Genomic DNA, 21995 nt, shown 5'->3' on the forward strand with positions numbered 1-21995 from the left:
CTCTCTCCCATGCCAGGCCATGCTGCCTCCGTCGGCAGCCATTCTCACGCTTGAGCCCCGTCAGCTCTCTCATTAAATGTTGCTTCGTAGAAGCCTCCCTAAGAGCGGTGAGTACACCGTTGGGTTCCGTGCGCTTACAGGGTGTCTACCAACCTGGAAAACCTGGAAAACCTGGAAAAGTCAGGGAATTTGAACACGCCTGGAAAAGTCAGGGAAAAGTCAGGGAATTTCTGAAAAATCCGGCCAGGTCATGGAAACTGACTGTAGTCTTTCAGATCGTCACGAAAATATTCATTAGCATTAATCAAAGCTTTAAAAATCGCTCCTTAAACCACACAGAACAGCTAAGCAGAAGCATAGTTAAAAAAAAGCAGTGCATAGCTGGCGCTTTTACTTTCCGAGTACAACGTTACGCGCATAAAATTGTGCATGTTTGTCTTGGCCGCGATCTCGGCTCGGCTTGAGGGTTTTCTGGTTAGGCTGGAAGTGCCATCAGCAGAGGGCAAGGTGCACAGAATATGCGAGTCGTAATTATTTTTTTACTGAAATGTGTAGTTTACAGGTGCGTAAATTGGACTGGGATACAAAAACAGTAGTAGAGCAAATATGGCAATCCAGATCGGATCCAATCCAATCCACATATCAAGATGCCTGGGCTGCAGCCATATTGCCATTCTTCTTGTGATGCCATGAGCATGCAGTGAGTTGCTATGCCTCTTGCGAAGAAGTGTTCGTTTAACCCTGATTGGGTGAACGCGGAAATATCCGAGCACGCCTCATGGATTAGAGCAGTGCCGAACGATACAAGTAAGGCTCACTGTGCAGCATGCCAGAAGACTTTCTCGCTTAGCAATATGGGCATCGCTGCGGTCTCCAGTCACGCTGTGGGCAAGAAACACCTAACTGCTGTGAGCATTGTGCAAAGTGCTTCCCAGACAAACATCCGCGCGTTTTTCGGTGCTGGACCCAACTTGCAGTGTTCCATGACTGCTACGACTACGAGTGAATGTGTATCGACTGTGCCAAGCACGAGTGCTGAAAGCGTGCCTGCTAAACCGGTGGCCGTCGCGCCTGACGGGAAGGCATCCTTAAGGGGGGAGGCTACCATCGGATACCAACTTTTTTGTTTATTGAGATATCTTAATGAAATTTTCAGGATAGACTTATAGCAAAAGCATTAGAAGAACTACAAAATTTCATTTGTAGTTCATAACTACAAAGTTATGTACACTGGTGTTCAAGTTACAGCAGAATATCAGGGTAGTGCACATGGTTCTCTTATTCCAGGCCTGGAGAACTTTCAAAAGGTGCTGGAACTGTGAAATTAACTATGATGATTCCCAGATTGATACTCCAGGGGGTAACAGAGCCCTTTTTTTCAATTTCCTTGCTGAAAAGTTTTAGCAGACCATCAAACTTTGTGTTTGTGATTAGGATATTATCAATCAAATTTTGATTAAATATAATAAATAACACACACAATATATTGAAAAAATGGGCTTGTCACCCCCTCAGAAATTTATTCATGTACATAATAAAAATATACTTATGGAAATCCAATGAGTGGTGCCAGAGATATGGCTGGAATAAGCAGCCTCACTAGCCAAAAAAGTCATTTTGAGAAAACGACGTTTGAAAGTTTTGAGCACATAGGCAGTTCTAAAATGAACCTGCAGCATAACTGGAGGTATCCTTTGGCACTCTCTTTCTTTGCCGCCTTTCCATCTTCTCTAGGGATCGCTTCTTAGCCTTTTTCAAGCGCAGAGAATCTGTCTCGGCTGTCCGTTGAATGGCCAGGTGGCCAGGTGTTAGCCCCACTGATGAAGCTAGCTCTTGGGTGGCCCTGTAGCAGCCAGCATTGTATCTTAGCACTGCATCATGCAGTGCTGTCTCCACAGCAATCAGTGACGCATGCTGCTCTTTGGGCATGAGGGACCACAGCACAGAGTGAAAGGACTCTGATGCATTCTGCGTCTTTGCTCCCAGGCAGCGTTGCAGAAGAGAAGCCTGTGAGAGCCTCTCATAAATGGGTAGAAGTGCATCTGCAACATAGCGTGGCAGCTTGTACGAATGCTTCGGAGGTGGAATACCGGTAATCTTGCTGGCATTGTGACGACACCAGGAGTCTGCACCCTCTGGGCACAAGTCGTGGTGCGGCTCCTCATCCGTCGACGTCACATGGTGGTACAATGCCATCACTGCCCGCCGCATTGCAGCCACATCATCGGAATTGTTCCGTAGGGCCCAGCCTTAATAATCTGTCAACTTGTCGATGAGGGCCTTTGTCAGCCTGCCCTTCCCTCCCAAAGCCTTGTCACTTTTCTGCACAAGGTTGCGAAGTGCAGTCCCCATCCTCTTCTGAACGTGGTTCAGGCATTCCTCTTTTGAAATGGGGACCAGTCCATAAACATTTTCTTGTACAAGGGCAGAGAAGGTGGCACTATCTCCATCAGACACGAGCGTTGTGTAATGGAGGTTGTGCTTCGACAGTGAGCGTGAAAAGAGGATGATAGCTGCCTCAACCTCCATTCTCCCTGATTTAGAGTCGGTGTTTTTCTGGCACACATGATTCTCCAGCCAGCATGCATAGTCTGCGTCTCCAGGCTTTGGCCCTACTTGGCAACCAAGGCACTGATTAGACAGAACAACGGCGTCCAAGATAAGGCCCGTATGGTATTCGATAATTGCCCCGACTCCAATATGGGATGTGTGCCCACGCTTGTGCCATGTTCCATCATAACAAACTGTTATATCCCTGGTGAAATATTGATCCATTTCTTTGTAAGTGGCTTTTACAGCAGAAGCAGATTCTGCATAGAAATTTTCTATGCATTGTGTCTGCGGTTCCCTGAATTTCTTCAGGTGCTTCTGAAAGGTCTTGTGATGGAGGCCACGATGGGACACGTTCATCGCTGCCCAAAAGTCGTTGAGAGCTGTTTGTCCCTTGCCTATTTGTTTTGTTGTCATAATGGCTCTTACATTCACATCAAAGGCCTTTGTGTCATCCTGACGAGATGAACTCCATGAGCTTGAAACTACTCCACAATGCAAGCATACTAGCTCAAGCTTTGCAGCAAGTCCAAGTTGGGTGCCTCCTCGTACCTTCATCCCAATCGCGGTGCACCGGTGGCACGGGGTCCGAGATAGCAGGTCGTCTAGGGCATCCATTTGCACAAGGAAAAATTTTTCGCCTTCACTTGTAGCGGTGGCAGCTTCATGATCGCGCTCCATTGCCTGAAATTTCCGCTCCGTCGCTGGCATAGCGCCAAGTTCTCTTTGCACAGCAGCGCGTTGTTGATCCGCCGCCTCTTTCTCCTCGCACGTCAGGAAACTTGTTCGCAAATGCACAGTTGTCGACGCGATCGCACTCGAGGCCGATGAAAGAGAAGATGCGGAAGCCACTGTCGATGAGCACGAGACACCAGGCGCACTTGTAACGACAAATTCTTGCACCGGCGGAGCAGGAGTCCCGTTGCTAGGCGCGTCGATGCGACCACTCTCTTGCGTAGATGAAGCAGAAGCTGCCCCACAGGTACCGTCGACGCGATCACCGTCGGCGCACGTGCGAGCGGAGAGCCTCGCCGCGCGGACAAGCTTCATAGCTCGCTTCCTTGCACCGAACGATTGTAGCTTCTTCTTTTTCGTTGGGCGCATCGTGAGCGAACACAACGGTCTCGTAAAGACGGTTGAAAATCGTTTCGAAGACAGTTGAAACGTGGAGAGTATGCGAACGGCTGCAACGATACACGGAAGCGAGCGGAACACAAAGACGCCGGACGGAGGAGCAGCAGACGAGCGGCCGCATTATGCGCAAGAGCGCTACGTCATCGCGCGCAGCAGCCAATGGCAGTCGCAAGCTCCCCCGCGTCCTTGGGGAGCGCGCGCTTCGCCCAATCCCAGCTGCGCGCCTCAGCAGCGGGAAACTTGAAAGCTCTCGTGAGCCCTCCAATCATGAGCGACTTGCTCCTCTCCTGCGCTGCGGCCGGCGACGCAGTTGGCGGGGAAAGAAAGAGCAAGAATTCACAAACAAAACAACACCAAAATGACGGCGCTCCGTCGAGCGGTCGAGAAACTGCGATCACGCCAAGTTGGGGTATTTTGAGCGCTCGACGGCCGCCGCGGCATGTTCTAAACTTTATTTCAAATGGTTTCGCGTCGAATTAGACGTTGATATTTACAGAAAAGGTAGTTTATGACACATACTGCCCGAATATGTGGTTTGCCAAAAATCGACTTTTTCGCGATTTCTCGGTTTTCAAAGGCCGCGTCCCCCCTTAAATGGGTTTCTGGTCAAAAAATGTGTCACGAAAGCAGAAGTTGTTTGGTGTCTGAACACTATAGCGACCCATGGATCGTTTCGTTCAGCAGCAGCGTCAGCGGCGCTTTTTTCCATCATGTTCCCCACGTGCGATGTCGCGAAGACGTTGCAACTTGGTAAGGACAAAGTTGGCTATACAATTTGTTACGGTATAGCCCCGTACTTGCGAAACAGGCTGCTATCAAAGCTGCATAGTGTCCCACACGTGGTCGTGGCTTTTGACGAGTCCCTGAACAAAATTGCTCAGAAAGAGCAAATGGACGTTTTGATCAGGTTTTGGGACCCAGCTGACGACGTTGTCAAAACCCGCTACCTGACGTCCTGTTTTTTAGGACACACTCGCGCAGAAGATTTAGCTGCCGCTTTCAAAAAGGCCACTGAGAACATTGAGCCGGCAAAAATACTTCAACTTTCGATGGATGGTCCAAACGTCAATTTGAAGTTGTTGAAGTCGTTCAAGCAAGAGTTTTCTGCATCTGATGGAAATCAGAATATTGTGGACATTGGAAGCTGCGGACTGCACGTTGTGAGTGGTGCATTTAAAACAGGCCACAATGTGACAAAGTGGAACACAGTAGTGTTTCTTAGAAGCTTGTACAATTTGTTCAAAAACGTCCCTGCACGCCGAGCCGACTATGTCAATTTCACAGGGAGCATACTGTTTCCGCTAAAGTTTTGCTCAGTGCGCTGGCTGGAAAATGGCAAGGCTCTTGCTAGGGCACTGCAAGTCCTCCCAAATGTGGTCAAATATGTTGAGCATGTCAAGAAAGAAAAGGAACTTCCAGCGTGTGGCAGCTATGCTCATGTCGAGACGGCTGTGAAAGACGAGATGCTACCAGTAAAGCTGGCCTTTATGCTTTCAGTTTCAGAAGAACTGGAGCCATTTTTGGCTGAGTTTCAGACAGAAAAGCCGATGCTACCTTTTCTTGCAACAGCACTGGACGGCCTGTTGCGGTCACTGCTGAGACGAATCGTGCTAAAGGAAAAGCTGGATGCTGCAGGCACATTTTCAAAACTGATAAAAATTGATCTGGAGAACCCAAACAACATCATTGGTATAGCTGCCTTTGACATAGGCCTTGCCGCCAAAAGTGAGTTGTGAAAGATCACTAAACCATCTCACACTGCGGTGGTGTCAAAAAAGAATGCATCTTATTTATTAAGGCCTGTTCAGCAAAGATAATCAAAAGATCACCTCTGAAATACAAGCTGACAAGGGGGGCCAGTTGCTTAAACCCAGCAGTTTGTGCCGCTTCTGTGGAAGCTGGCCAGAAGCAGCTAAACATTGCACTTGAAGTACTTATAGAGCATGGGCGCCTTACAGGCCTACAAGGAGAGAGAGCAAGTAGATCATATGTACAAGTGTGCTCGAACAGCACTGCACAAGTGCGTTTGCGAAAATTTGATCGTGCAAGAGAGCGCTTGGAGAAGCTGTGGGTGGAACTCTGTGCAAGTTCTCATGAAGAGCTACTGCTGTTTGTGAAGATTGTGCTGTGCCTTTCACATGGAAATTCTTCCGTGGAGCGGGGATTTTCAGTGAACAAGGAATGTCTTGTGGAAAATATGAAGGAGGAGTCACTTGTAGCACAAAGGTTAGTGTACGATGAGGTGTCTGCAGCAGGTGGTGTTGCAGAAGTTGACGTAACAGACAAGATGATAGACATGGTTCGAAGTTCCAACATCAAATGGAAGGAAGACCTGGAGAGGAAAAAGAAGGAACGGTTGGACGTATTGGATGCTGAAAGGAAAAAGAAGAGGACTGCGGCTCTTGTGAAAGAGCTTGAATCAAAGAAGCAAAAACTGATGGAAGACGCACAGCTTCAGGTCTCCATGCTGCAGCAAGAGATTGAATCCTTGAAACAGTGAAGGCATTGCCGATGCAAGTAAACAAGCTTTTCTGTTTGTCGAGGGACAATTATTGTGTCTTTGAATATTTTATTTATTGTAAAAAATGCTTTCACACAAGGGAATGCAATAAAGCAGCATGGTTTCCATTTTATATGAGCGCCTCATAATTTCTTTTTACCGCTCAGGAGTTTGTTTTCCAGTGCGCAGTTTCTTCCAAGCAGACGTACCGGTCATGGAATTTGCTTGAAATGGTCATTTAAAACCTGGAAAAGTCAGGGAATTTGGAAAAATGTAATTGGTAGACACCCTGGCTTACCAGGTGTGCATGCGACAGCGAGGCGCCCCGACATCCTAACAGCACTCGGTAATGACGTACAGCGGGGGAGGTTATGCTCGTCTCCCTGTCGCCACTATGTCTCGGTCAGCCAAGTGGTCGCGTCCCCGTGTCATTCTCAGTGGCACGCGTGCATGCCAACAATAGCTGAAACTCAGACGATGGCGCCTGACCTGCCTCTTGACCGACGCTTTTCCGAGTAAGCCTTCTCCTTCTAATTCCGAACGGGGGCGACCTTGACGGCTCTGCTCGTGAACTGTGCGAACGAAGGAGTCTCCTTTCCTTCCCTTACTTGGGGTCTTCCGCGTTCGCCTTCGCGGAACCGATTGGCTTCGCTAGTTGACGGGTCGGAAACTAGCTACGCGTTCTACATCAGCTGCATTAATTGCGCTACACCCAACACGCTGGTAATTGGTGCCTCATGCTAACTGGACCCATCTGCTGGTACCGTCGCCGCTTTGGGGATGATGAAACCAAGTGTGTGCCACCTTGTACCGACAAGAGAAACGTGGCGGCCGCGCACTAATTGCAGCTGATATGCCAGGCCCAATGGGATGCCACTCATCATCTATCGAAACCATTGAGCAACTCCAACGCCCAAGCAATACCAATAAGTTGAAATAGTTCGATTTTCATTTCATCAACAGCCAGCATTTAAGCCAGAGAACTTGGCAACCACGCCAAAGAATTCGTCTCATCTATCCGGAGAATCTGAATCCCGTTTACTTTATGTTTTGGACAAAGTTTCAAAAACCTGCTTCCTGGTATACACAGGTGCTGGAGCCAATGTAGTTCTGGCATTGCGTGCAGATCAACAACGCCAACCAACATACAACCAGCAGCTGTGAACGCCACAGGAGATGCAAAGTTCGGCCAGCACTCCCTAACGATGGACTTCGGGCTGCACCGAACCTTTTGTTCTTGGTGGCCAACGTGAAGCACGCGATCATCGGAGCTGACTTTCTTCGCCACTTCGGTCTTCTGGTGGACATGAAAAACTGCCTTCTGCGAGATATTACAATGCACTTGAGCATTCACAGTATTACGGCCTGCATCGAAATGATGACATCTTGTTGATGTCGTCATATCACTGCTTCGACCAGAGGTACCAAATTCGAATGCCTGCTTCACACATTTGAAGACAAACTTTTCGTCTATCACATCTCCTGTGATAGACGAATAGCAGGCCCGGTCAAGTACTATGTGACCCATCGCATTAAAACAACCGGACCACCAGTGTACGTACGTCCTCGTCTGTTGCCACCCGAGAAGCTGAACATCGCTCAATGGGAATTCGAGCACATGCTCAAACTGGGTATTGTGTGTCCATTGGTCCTCGCCTATCCTCTTAGTCCCAAAGTCTACTCCAGGTGACTATCGTTCTGTCAACAAAGTGATGCAATCTGATCGCTATCTGATTCCCCATCTGCATGGCTTGCTGTTTTCTGCAAAGGTATTATTGTTTTCTCTAAAATTGATCTGGTGAAAGCCTCCCATCAGATTCCAGTTGAAGAGGCAAACATACCTAAAACTGTAGTAACAACACCATTTGGCTTTTTCAAATACACAAGAATGCCATTTGGGCTGTGCAATGCATCACAGCTTTTCTAGCGGCTCATCGACAAGGGGATCTGATTCGCGGATTTCTGTTATGCATAGGTCGACGACATACTCATTGTTAGCACTTCGCCTGAACACCATGCGACCCATCTCTGGCAAGTACCGTATTTACTCGCATAATTTGCACACTTTTTTCGTGATTCTGGGGCTCCGAGCAGGGGGTGCGCAAATTACGGGGGGATTTTGCGAACGTGTACGACATAATGTTCAATAGTTTTTACATGTGAAATATATGCATTAATGAAATTAAAATAAATTAGAGTGCAAATGAAGTGTACTTGTTTGAACAGAATTAGCATCTATTTTAACCATGCAGATCCGGTCACGCACAGTCTAGTGTTGTGGAATCGCTGACCGAGGGCTCAGATTGAAAATCATCATTGTGGCTGCTGCCACCGCTCTCCCAAAGTGCATAGCCCTCGGTTTTGTTCAGCGCGTTCGAATGTCCCATTTTCTTGAAACTCTTCTCGGAAAATGCTGAGATAAACTAGGTCCCACGACATGGCGATACTGGAAAATCTAAGTGTTCACACATAATTGAAAAGTCCTTCTTAAATGGCAGGAAACTTGTATCAGCAAGCACACACTCTCTTTCATCCATACCGATTCGCGTCGATCGTCACACGTTGGGGAACTTCACGCTGAAGTGATTGACAGTGGCACGATTCCCGTTTTATTTGGGAAACTTCACAACAGCTAGCTTCAATTTTGCCGTGTATATAATTACTGTAGCTCATCGCAAGAGAACAGTAAAAATGCGAAGGGCGGATGGCAAAACCTAAATTACCGAAATCAACCAAGCATGTGTTGCAGCCTCGACACAGAGGGGAACTGTTGGCGCGTCAGGCCCATCGTAGAGTCACTGTATATACTCCCTATGGGAGCAGAGTAGCGCATAGGTCTGCCATCTTGCCTGGTTAGGAATCATAGTTAGTCGGTGAAGCTGTACTCTGTTTTTACAGGCGACTTGCTTAAGCCTGTCGCCGATTGATGAAGCGTGTCACCGATCGCCAGTTGATGTGCCTTGCGTGTCAACAACCGGCGAAGAAAGAAGAAACTCCAGTTTTTGGGATTGTGCCACGGGAGTTCAAAAGCATTTTTAGTCTGTCCGGTAATGCAAAGCGCGAAGACGTAGCGTAGTGACAAATAACATGCACCGTTGCAAACCATATGGTTAAGTGGCGCCAGCTATGGAATATAAGCAACAACTCACAAACACAAAATATAGGTCCTCCAAGATATAAGGAGCGTTCCACTAAGCCTACAGCATTGTATTTCAGTACGCTTTTTAAAAATGGTGCCCAATCTATGTAAATACCTCACTGTCAAAGCTTAACGACATAAATCTAAAGCAAATAAAAGCTCCAGTTCGTAGCTAATGAGCTACAGAGTGTGCGACGGTCACTTGAGAGATTTTAAGTGGATGGCTATCAGTTTCAGTGGTGCGGCCTGTGCACGAGCTTCTCCGCTGTGCATGGTTGCTAGCGGCGTTGGAAAACAAGTGTGCTACTGTGCTACCTAAAGGTAGCATATACAATTACTCTAGCCCAACAGGCCATCGCATGCCTCGGTGCCAAAAGTTGTCTATGCCATGACGCGAGCATGCATTCACATGGTGGTAGAGATTGAGAGATAGAGGGGGGCAAATGCTCAAGCAGTCCCGGTGACCCATCAACAGGTTTGAGTGTTCTTGACAGTATTCTAGTTCGGGAGAAGTCTTCAGAAGGAGTGACTTTGCACTCACAACTCGTTTGACTGCACTTGCCTGATTGGCGGGGCGTGCCTGTCCAAAGAATCCAAAAGTTCACAGTGTATTTGTGCGTTGGCCGGCGAGCTTGCTTGGCAGCGGGTCTGGGAGTGTAAAATATGCGAGTAAATATTTTTCTTTTGGAAAGCTCACAAAATATAAGGGGTGAGCAAATTAGGTGATGGTGCAAATTATGTGAGTAAATACGGTATTTTCATGTCTGGACAAATAGGGAGTTATTAATCCAGACAAGTGCATCTTCGGAGTACCAGAGATTGACTTTCTGGCCCCGTAGGGGAGTCTGTGCAAGTAGGCGTTTGGTGCGTAGTGACACCGTGGACCCGAGCTAGAGGGGGGGGGGGTTGACTCCCTCCTATGCCTAGTCATGCGTGGCTTTGCCGTGTCCTGAGAAAAAGGGATCCTGGGGGTTGAGCAGACGCCGGTTCATTGGACATTTAAGGCCCCCCCCCAGCAGAGGTAGCTCACCCCTTTGGCCCCCGCTTCATGTAGACGGCACCCCTGGACTGACCCACCCAGGGGAAATCGGCAGTCGCCTTTTCCTATCTCTCTCTTCCTACATCTTCACCTTTATCTTTCACTTTTAGTCTGTCCTGTATACTTCTCTGTTCTGTTTACTTCCGCTTTTTCCTGGTGGCAAGGGTTAATCCTGTGCAAATAGCCTACCTTGGCCAAGACGCATTGGCTTATGGTAGCGTTGTACGACTGGCGCCTGCAAGCTTTTAGTATCCACAAACTTGCAGCGTCCCCTCGTTGGGCTCTGAACAAAAAATACGACCGGCATGCATAGAGCATTCGCTTTACTTAGTGAACGTACGTGCTTGAAGCGGGTACGCATTGATGATATAAATTTTTTCAACAGGCCAACTGAAACATTTCTTCACTTCCATGTAATTCACTGTGAGAAAGCTGGAAAGCAAGCCAGGACCATATTACTCTTTGTAGTTGTCAGGTGTCTTACCGAAACTCGCAGGGCTGGATACAAGGTATCTGAAATGGCTAGCGGAGACCTCCTCCTTGAAGTTTGGTACAAAAAACAGTTTAAAATGCTAGACGGTCTCTCAACTTTCAGCGGCGTACCGATCACTGAGACACCACAGAGATCAATGAACACAACTCGGGGAGTGGTATCTGATGCAGACTTACTTGACCTGACCGAAACTGAACTCTTGGAGGGGTGGAAGAGCCAAAATGTTACCAATGTACAGAAGATAATCATTAGAAGAGACAACAAGGAAATATCAACCAAACACCTAATACTCAGGTTTGCCTCCAGTCATCTACCCGAAACTATTCAAACGGTACACGAAGACCTCCCTCAGGCCATACTTACCTAATTTCTGTCATTGCTTCCAATGTCAGAGGTATGGCCATGGCTCTCAAAGCTGTCGTGGTTGCCAGACCTGTGCACAATGTGGAGTCTGAGAAATGCAAAGAACAGCCGCACTGCGTAAACTGTGATGGACTACGCTGCATATTCAAGTTCCTGCCCATACTGGAAGAAAGAAAAGGAGATAATAACGTAGAAGGTAAAGAAAACATTTCTTTTAAGGAAGCAAGAAAGACAGTCTCATCATTCTATGGCCCAACATATGCTAATGCGGCGCGTCAGCGTGCACCACTGCAGCAGGCCTCATCACTCCTTCGGCCTGAGCATACCGAGCCGGTGGTTGTAGCGCCTGCCCCCAAGGCGGCTGTAGTCCAGACTACTCGGCCTACTCGCGAACAGAGACTCCAGGGTCTTCAGGTCTCAAGGTCTCGCCTCACCAGACGAGGCCCAGAATTCGAACAACCAGCCCGCACGTGCGGGCATCATTCAGTGCCTCGTAGGAGGCAATGAATACGACGGCAGCCTTGGGGCCGAAAGAACGGCGTGGCTCCTTGGAGCGCGCCAAGAAAACAAAAAAAGCAGGTAAAGGAACCCAGTGATGGCCCTGTTACTTGAATTCAAACTTCCCGCCTGAACAGCCACTCACTTTTCGTACAAACAGCACTACTTTACTTTCACCATGAACACTCAAACTATATATTGGAACGTCAGGGGCCTTCTCAGGAACTTTGACAATGTCCAAGAACTTCTATACAAACACTCACCAAAAGTGCTGGGTGTACAAGAAGCACACTTAAATCCAAAACACACCAACTTTCTACATAAATACGCTATTTTCCGAAAGGACCATGATGATGCCGTGACACCATTTGGAGGTGTTGCCATCATAGTGAATCGAGAGATTGCATGCACATACTTTCAACTCCAAACATCCCTTGAGGCAGTGGCTGTTCGAGCTGTGCTTTTCGACAAACTGATCACAATTTGTACTCTTTACATACCTCTGAACTATCACCTACAAAAACATGACTTCCAGTCCTTAATTGATGAACTTCCGGAACCTTATGTTCTTCTTGGAGACTTCAATGCGTATAGCAGGCTATGGGGTGACTCGCTGTGATGTCCGAGGTCGACTGATTGAACAGTTTCTTCTCTCTTCCGGCGCGTGTCTCCTGAACCGAAAAGAACCAAGCTATTTATAACCTCGCTAACAATGCCTATTCTTCCATAGATCTAAGCATAGTATCTCTATCGCTTGTGCCACTATTCCACTTGAAAGTCATTACTAATCCCTACGGCAGTGACCATTTTCCCATAGTTTTGAGCAGAACCTACATCAACTGAATGCCCATCACAGGCTCCTAAGTCACTCAAGCAAAGCTGATTGGGAACAGTTTTTACCATCACTCGTTTAAGTTGGCACGGCATATGTAATTTAAGCGTTGATGCTGTTGTCAACTACTTTACAGTGTTTTTGATTAATGAAGCAACAAAATGCATCCCACAAAACGAATGGACACCCTAGAAAACGACGTGTGCCATGGTGGAACTCTGAGTGCCGAAATGCATGCAAGCAGCAAAACAAGGTATGGAGGTTGCTTCGGAACTTACCGACAGCCGAAAATCTTGATAACTTAAAAAAAATAAAGTCTAATGGCAGGAGAACACATTGGCAGGCCAGAAGAGAAAGCTGGTAGAAGTTGTTATCAGGTATCAATTCATATAAACAGGAGGCTAAAGTCTGGAACGTGGTTGGCAGGGTAGCATGAAGACAAGTACATTCACTCCTACTCGTAAACTCACAGGATGACACCTTGGAAGATCAGGCGAACTTTCTCGGTGCACACTTCGAATAGGTGTCCAGGTCGTCACACTATACTGATGCTTTCTAAAAATACAGAACAAGAATAGAAAAGCAGAAACTCGAACACAAATGCACAAGATACGAGGCATATAACCAAGCTCACTAAACTCTTGCAGTAATTCCGCCCCAGGTTCTGATAGTGTGGTGTATGAAATGTTAAAAAACCTACCAACCGAAACTCAAAAAACCTTACTTTGCTTGTACAATGCTATCTGGTTGTTTGGCGCTATTCCTACTTCCTGGAAAGAGGCTACTGTTATTCCCATTGCCAAACAAAAGATCCTTTTTCAGTTTCGAGTTAAAGGCCTATTGCACTTACTGTATCAGCTCCAGGTAGGCTGATCAAAGACTGAGATGGTCACCGATGAAGCAGGAAGCAGCAATGCCTTGCCGGGTTTATTGTCGCCGCTTATATCAGGCATAATCGGTCGGTGCGCACTGTAGTGCGCATTACGAGTCATAGTCAGCATGACCCAGCACGATACATCTCCCATGCGTTTTTTTAACAAGGCGTCAAAAAGAAGTGCAATGCGATAGAAAAAATTCATATTCAACAGTAGTCCGCCGGAACTAGCCGCTAAACTATTTGAACAAAGTTGGGGCCGTATGATAAACGTCTTGGTTCAGCCCTAATGCGCGAGGATCTTCTAGGAGCCGGCGAAGTCATGCGAGGCGGGCTCTGATGTGAAGGCTCTTCTACATCATCGTCTCCGACGTCAATGTCACTGTCGCTGGAATACGCAAATGGCTCCGAGGTTGCCAGCAGCTGTTCTGTTATGCCGCAGCGTTCTCCCCTCTCCTGTTGCGACATTGTAGGACCTCGGGGCTACTTATCCCACTACCTTAGCCTTTTGAGACCAAGCCTGGCCTTTCACGCGAACCATGTTTCCCGGTAGGAGTGGTCTCAGCGGTCGTCCGGACGACGTCTGCTGGCGCTTTTTTACAGGAATCTTGGGCTGCAGGTTGAAGTCGGGGAGCCTAGTGTGTAGAGGCCTGTCCTGCAAAAGTTCCGCCGGTGACCGGCCATCCTGCAATGGAGCAGAGCGTTAACCAAGTAACCCAAGCCAAAAATCTTCATGTGTGGTCACAGTCTTCTTAAGCAGCCGCTTTGTAATCTGGACACCCTTTTCTGCTAGCTTGTTGGAACGTGGAAACATTGGGCTCGAACTTATATGTTTGAAATCATACCGTCTAAAGAACCTGGCGAATTGGTGACTTGCAAACTGGGGGCCGTTCTCTGTGCAGACTTTTATTGCTATTCCATACCTTGCAAAGATGGTTGCCAGTTTGTCGATAACCGCAGTTGCCGATGTCTCCTCCAGTTTTTCAACTTCTGGAAAATTTGAATAGGCATCAAAAAAAGCAAGGTACGTGGCTCCAGCATAATAAAAAAGATCTACGCCCACTCGGTACCAAGGGTGATCAGGAGGGGTTCGTAGCAAGAGGGGCTCGTCCAGTTGTTTGTACGCATAGGTTTTACAGACTGCACAATTCCGAAGTACAACGTCAGCAATGTCAGAGTTCAAACCAGGCCAAAATACTAAACGCCGTGCCCTAGCTTTGCGCTTATTTAAACTAAGATGGCCCTCGTGAATGCGGCATAGGGTTTCTGGACGCAGTTTTTTTGGTATGACTACCTTACAGCCTTTCAGAAGAATTCCGTCGACAACTGAAAGTTCCCAGGAGAATGGCTTGAGTGTTCCTTTGAAGTCTTTATTTAACGACAAGCTTTCTACTACCGCACGTAGCTCAAAGTCTTTACATGTTTCCCGAGACAGGAGCTGTTTTGTTTTTTCACTCACTAAGAATGACAAAACGACCACTGCATGTACCTGAATGTCACCAGAATTCACTGTGTCTTCACACTCTGACGGTGTGGCCCTTGAGAGCATGTCAGCAAGGACCAATTCTTTGTCTGGAACAAACTGTAGAACATAGTCGTTTATTATTAAGCACAGAAAAAATCTTTGAAGTCTTGGGTGCATGTTCCCGATATCTTTGGACGAAATGGCTAGCAACGGTTCGTGGTCGGTGTCGATCACAATTTTCCTATCGTACACAAACTGGTGGAACTTCTCGCAACCGTATGCTATACCCATCGCTTCTTTTTCTATCTGAGAATAACGCTTTTGAACGTCGGTCATGGCTCATGACGCGTAGGTGATGGGACGCCAGCCACTGGAGTGTCACTGGAGCAGTGCGGCCCCTATACCATCCTTAGATGCATCTGCCGTTATCTTCGTCTCTTTCGTGGGGTTGAATATAGTGAGGAGCGGGGCAGTGCGCTGTGCTTCGCAGACTGTGTGCCATTCCTGAGCGTGTTTTTCGGTGCAGTCCAATACGGTGTCCTTCCGTATCAGGCTTCGGAGAAGCTTCGTTCTATCACGAGTGTTGAAGATTGGGCGAGTTGGTTCGTCGTACTTGAACTTGTATAGCGCATTACGGGGAAGAAGAAACGGCCGAGCAGACCGACACAAGAGGACAGAGCGCTATTGCCTCTGTCCTCTTGTGTCGCTAGCGCTCTGTCCTCTTGTGTCGGTCTGCTCGGCCGTTTCTTCTTCCCCGTAATGCGCTATACAAGTTCAAGTTCGTTCTATCAGCCAGAGTTGGCACATACTTTCCAAAATAGTTTATTACTCCAAGCATACGTTGTACGGCAAGTTTATCAGTTGGTACAGGCATTTTGCCCAAACAGTCTAAAAGGGCTGCATTTGGACGAATTCCTGCTGAGCGGATAACGTCGCCCAAGAAAACTATCCTCTGCACTCCAAACTGGCACATCACCCGGTTGAATGTTAGCCCTGGGCATTGGGCTGCGCAGGGCTAACAGCGGCTTGAAGGCGACTGTCATGCTCTTGCCTGGTTGATCCCCGCAGGAAAATGTCATCAATTTACACTCTTAACTCCGGGTAAGAAGTTCGAAAATCTCGCTCAGTGTTTTCTTGAAGACTTCGGGCGCAGATGCAATCCCAAACGGAAGTCTAAGAAATCAGTTGCGCCCGAATGGGGTGGCAAACGTGCATATGTTTGAGAAGGGTTAATCAAGGGGAATTTGGTGAAACCCTGCGTTTGCATCTAGTCGACTGAAGAAATTTGCACCAGACAGCTCCGCCTCAATATCTTCGCGTTGTGGCATTTGGTAGTGTTCGCGTTTCAAGCATGCGTTCACGCTTCTTGGATACATGCATACCCTGAGGCTACCATCTTTTTTTCTTTCCATAACAAGCAGGCTCACCCAATCAGTTGGTTCGTCCACTTTGCAGATGATGTTCGCCTGTTCCATGCGCACCAGCTCTTTCTGCAGGGGTTTCCGTAAGGCCAAAGGAACGCGTCGCCCTGCATGGATCACTGGAATCGCATCATCATGTAGTACCATACAACATTGTCGCTTCACGCACCCAGTGCCTTCAAAGAGGTGGCTGAATTTCTGCGTCGTTGGGAGAGACCGTTGCGTCATTGGAGTCATCCCTTCAGTGGTTACGGAATCAACAGCCCTGGAGACAAGTGCTAGAGATTCAGCCAGTTCGAGACCCAAGATACTGTGGCCCCGCTTCACAATGAAAAAATCTGTGAGGCACCGACGCTCGTTGATTGTAATCACTTGAGTTGTCACTTCGTAGTGCACGATAGCGTTTCCGCTATAGGACCGTAAAACAAAATTACTTGCCCTGAGTGGTGGATTCGTTCAGAATCTTTTGTACGCTGACAGTGGTAATGAATTTGCTTGGGAACAAGGGTCTCCTTTGAATGCAACTTCTTGCTGTCCAACTTGGGGCTTAACAACCCAATCTGTTTTCTGTATTTCCCGCACGGTGACGTCCAAGATTGCAAAGTCTTCCTTTTCCTCTTGTACTTCGTCGACCTCATACTTTCTGCAAGAAACCGCAAAATGATTTCGCCCTGTGCAGGTGCGTCATATTTTGCCAAAAGCAGGACATTTCTTAGGCTCATGTCTTCGATTGCATTTGCAGCACTGGACAGGAGCTTTCGGCCTTGGGTGTGATGTAGGTAACGTTTTTCGGTAGCGTCCTTTCTTGCTTCGTTACGTTGCCATGCTTCGTTTTGTTTGTTAGGGAGCTCTGCTGCTTTACAGATTTGTTCGGCCTTCTGGAGCGTCAAATGCTTCTCCCGTAGCATCTTTTCCCTCAGTTTAGTGTTCCAGGTGCCAAATACGATTTGGTCGCGTATCGTCGAGTCGGCATGTGGACCGAAGTTACAATACCTTGCTTGCTTGCACAAGCTATTGTGCAAGCAAGCATTTCTCTTATGAAATGTTCCACTGGTTCAGCTTCATCTTGCATCCTTGTCCTGAAGACATATCTTTCGTAGACTTCATTTTGCTGCTCTGCACAGTACTCTTCAAATGTCTTTACCACACTGGTAGTCTTGCTTGTCCTTGCCTTCTGCGAACATAAAGTTATTGAAGACTACTAAAGCGTCGTCCCCTGCAGCAGTCAGGAGCCTGGCTGTTTTAGCAGCTTCTACCAGTGGTGTTGCTGGCTCTGTTGCTTGTAGAAACAATTCGAAGTTTTGCTTAAAAAGCTCCCAGTTCTTCTGAACATTTCCTGTCAGGCATAGTCGGTCCAATGGCTTCAGTAGTTCCATGATTGTCGGCACCGGCGAAGCGATGTGGTCGCATCCGCCGTCGACCCAACTTCTGACACCATGTATCAGCCCCAGGTAGGCTGATCAAAGACAGAGACGTTCACCGATGAAGCAGGAAGCAGCCATGCCTTGCCGGGTTTATTGTCGCCGCTTATATTAGGCATAATCGGTCGGTGCGCACCGGAGTGCGTATCAGGAGTCATCGTCAGCATGACCCAGCACGATACACTTACAAGCTGCCTGTGCGAACTTTTCGAAAAAATGATGAACTGCCGACTTGTACATTTCCTTGAAACAAACAATTTGCTCGACCGATTCCAGAGCGGCTTTCAGGAGTGTAGATACACCACCGATCACCTTGTTCGTATCGCGGCACAGATCAGAGATGCTTTCGTCCACAAGCTATACTTTCTTTCTGTGTTCCTCGATATCGAAAAGGCTTATGATACAACATGGCACTTTGGAATATTAAGAGAGCTGTCCCACCTTGGCGTGGGTGGCAGAATGTTTGCCATAATTGAAAGTTACTTGTAAAATCGGGCATTTTGTGTTCGAGTGGGCAGCGTTCTTTGCCAAACATTTGTTTAAGAAACAGGAGTGCCGCAAGGTGGTGTACTTAGTTGCACACTTTTTATTATCAAAATGAATTCTTTGCACCTGTTCATTACTTGCAATATGTTTTACTGCACATATGTCGATGACGTCCAGCTTGGTTTCAAGTCTTGTAAACTGTCCATGTGTGAGCGGCAGGTTCAGCTTGGTTTGAACAAAGTCTCTAATCTGGCTGAAGAAAATGGGTTCCGACTGAATGCACAGAAAAGCACGTGTGTCGTATTCTCCAGGAAGAGAGGCATTAATTTTGAACCTGATATTCAACTGCATGGACAACGTCTTGCTATTAATACTGAAAATAAATTTTTAGGCCTAATATTGGACACTTAGCTAACTTTTATACCACACATCAAGTATTTAAAAAAGAAGTGCATAAAAGCAATGAACGTTCTAAAAGTGTTGTCACGCACTACGTGGGGAAGGGACAAGAAGTGTTCAATGAATTCGTTTAAATGCCTCGTACGTACTCGCTTAGATTATGGGGCAATAATATATCAGTCTGCGACACCTACTGCTCTTAAAATACTTGATCCTGTTCATCATCTGGGCATCCACCTCTCTACCGGAGCTTTTTGCACTAGCCTCATGGAAAGCCTGTACGTGGAATCGAACCAATGGTCACTCCATCTACAGAGATGTTACATGCCTTTTAAATATTATCTTAAAGTGAACACAGACAAGGAACACCCTTCAAATTCTACAATTAACGACATGTCAAGTTCTGCTGTGTTTGAAAACCGGCCTTCTATGAGACAGCCCTTCTCACTCCAGGTGAGAGGCCTAGCGAAGGAAACCAGTGTGTCATTTGATGGCTCCCGCAGCGTGCCTGCCACCATGGCAGTGGCATGCGATAGATTGTGACGTGTCTTTCTTGGAGGTTACAAAGCACGCACCAATTGCACATATTCAGACATACTTCCTGGAACTGCAACATAAATACACGTCCTGAGCTCTTTACAGATGCCTCAAAATCCAACACTTCCGTGTCGTACGCAGCCGTCGGCCCATCCTTTTTGGAAGCCGGCGTACTGCGCTCTGATACACCCATTTTCACTGGCGAAGCTTATGCGATACTTGCGGCCGTTAAACACATTGAACAAATAAAACTACGCAAGGCCATAATATACACAGATTCCTTAAGCATAGCAAAAGCTCTGAAAACTTTTAAAAAGCACAAAAACCCTCCCCTTGTCTCGCTTTACTCACTTTTATGCAAAGTCTACTCATCCAAACAGCATGTTGTAGTATGCTGGGTGCCAGGGCACCATGAAATACAAGGCAACGTTTTGGTAAACTAGCTAGCTGGATCTGCCAATGAAGCTGCTACCAATACATCGATACGAATTCCTGGACTCGACTTGAAATCTTTTTTAAAACGAAAGCTCAGGGGTTATCGGCAGAGCACATGGGACACACACACATATAATAAACTGCATGTTATCAAGCCGCAACTTGGTCATTGGCCGCCAGTATCAAAATCATGCCACACAGAAATAATACTTACAAGGTTAGGAACAGGACATACAAACACAAAACATTCATTTCTTTTGTCTGATGGCGATCAACATTTGTGTGACAGATGTGTGGAAGCACTCACTGTACTTCACATTTTAATCCAGTGTAAACAATTAGGCACCCTGAGAAGACAGCACTTTTTATTACCCTACCGACAACAGACACCACTTTATCCTGCAGTGTTTGTTGGTGGGGAACCACTTTTCACACATAAATTGTGGCTGGCTTTTTTGAGAGACGTCCGTACCTTTCACGTTATATACCCGGGCATTCTGTAGCACAATCTCTCTAGAGAGGTTTCCGCTGCGATGGCTACACTAAACAAAGTATTTGCCTCGCGGCCCTTTGACGCAGGGGTGCGAACGATTGAGGCACTTGTGCTAATGCCATACATGTCTACCATGATTTTCATTATCACAAAATTTCGTCATTCATTGACACCACACATTTCACGACATGGTCATGATTGTATTATTTCTATGCTTTCACTCGTCTTAGCACAAGGAATTTTAAGGCTTTATTCGGCCGCTTATTACAATCATTGTCCACATCTCTAGTCCCATGAAGTGGTACTTTTTGGCCATGAAATTATTCTTGCGCCACAAAACACCAAACATCATCAGATTGACTTTTCGGGACACCACCTCACAAGTGAAGGCATCAAACCACTGGATGAAAAGGTTCAAGCTATTCAAAATTTTCCTCAAACAATCGAAAACTACGGCGATTCCTCGGCCTATCAGCTTTCATCGACATTTCGTACTAGCTTGCGCGCACACTGAAATCATAGAATGATCTGCTGTTTGCCCCTGGACCGGGCACTGCTCCACTAGAGTGGACGGAAGATGCTCGAGCCGCCTTTGACGCAATCACCTAGCGACAGCAGCACTCCTAACTTGCCTGCAGCCTGACGCACTGGCCTACCTCGGGGTTGACGCCTCCAGCAACGGCGTAGGTGCTATACTGTAGCAATGCATCGATGCAGGGGTGCAACAGCTGCGCCAATTGCGCTAATTTGATACATATCTCCATTTCTGCACCAAGACCATGAAATTTGCTGAAATAGTTCCATGCTGCCCCAAAATGCTGGACCAGCCTCAAAATTTTTTTAGTTGCATGAATTTCAGCGAGAAATAGATAGGGGTCACATTGGTCACCTACACTTTGCATCATCAATCAATTCAAGTGCGCAGACCCTAACCCTATACCACTGTTTAAGATATTCCCATAGGTCAGGCCACTCGAGAGACGGTATTGACCAGCTAAAGTAACAAAGCTGCACCTTCATCAGTCTGCTGACCGCAGCGGATATCTATCAGCGGGACGACGCAACTTCTAGAAAAAATGCGTTCCCATAGTCGGCAAACGTAGCTATGGCATGTTAGCAAACTAGAAGCGCATGCAGCGTGCTACACACATGCTGCGTAGCAAGCTAAAAGCGCATGTCGACCCTGTTCGCGCGCGAGCTGAGTCGACGTGTTGTGAACGCCGGTGTTCCCGGTGACCATGTTGGTCGCCATAGCTGAGGCTCACAAAACTTTTTTCTAACTAAGTTGCGTTAGTTTCATGGTCCCGGCGATAAATATCCGGTGCTGTTGCCAGATCGACGGCACGTGCCGTTGTTACTTTATCTGGCAGAACGCATCTTGCAAGTGAGCTGAAAAGTTGCGACCTTAATTTAACTCCATCGTGGGGGAAAAAAAAAAGAGGGTAAGAGGCCTAGCGGGGTTTGAAAATTTCATGGCCTTGCTCCAACCCGTGCAGAAAGCGTATCATGATTTCGAAGGGGCTCTTAGCACTATTCACGAGACGCACCTCATTTCGTTCATTTACTCATGCATGCATATGCTACATAACTGTGAGTAATAGTATGATTGCCGACTTATGAAAACGTTATGGGCAAGCATTTGGAGCATTCCATGACAGTGCTGGAGCCTTTAAAAAAATGACTGCCTTTTTTTTTTTTTTTTTCTCCCACCCCTACTCCTCAGTTTCACTAATCCCCTCATTTTCATGGTCCCCAGCTTGGCAGATCCATATTTAAATTCACTGAGTCTGTCAAAGTATTTGAAAGATGCGGGGAATGCTAATGTGGATTTATAGTTTTTTGCTCAGTGGGGTGGTTGAGAATACTACTTTTATTGAAATAGCAGTGCTAATGTTTACTGTGCACGATTCAGGTAA

At 47.0% G+C, this 21995-nt stretch overlaps 1 protein-coding gene and 1 pseudogene across 7 annotated transcripts in view; one reads left to right on the forward strand and one right to left on the reverse strand.

Moving 5' to 3' along the window:
• Positions 1–21995, forward strand: part of LOC119164608 (EGF domain-specific O-linked N-acetylglucosamine transferase) — a 387898-nt gene that overhangs the window by 12583 nt on the left and 353320 nt on the right. The window lies entirely within an intron of this gene.
• LOC142783985 (uncharacterized) lies at positions 1468–3654 on the reverse strand (annotated as a pseudogene).

Source organism: Rhipicephalus microplus, unplaced genomic scaffold (genome assembly GCF_043290135.1).
Source record: "Rhipicephalus microplus isolate Deutch F79 unplaced genomic scaffold, USDA_Rmic scaffold_13, whole genome shotgun sequence".
Taxonomy (NCBI): Eukaryota; Metazoa; Arthropoda; class Arachnida; order Ixodida; family Ixodidae; genus Rhipicephalus; species Rhipicephalus microplus.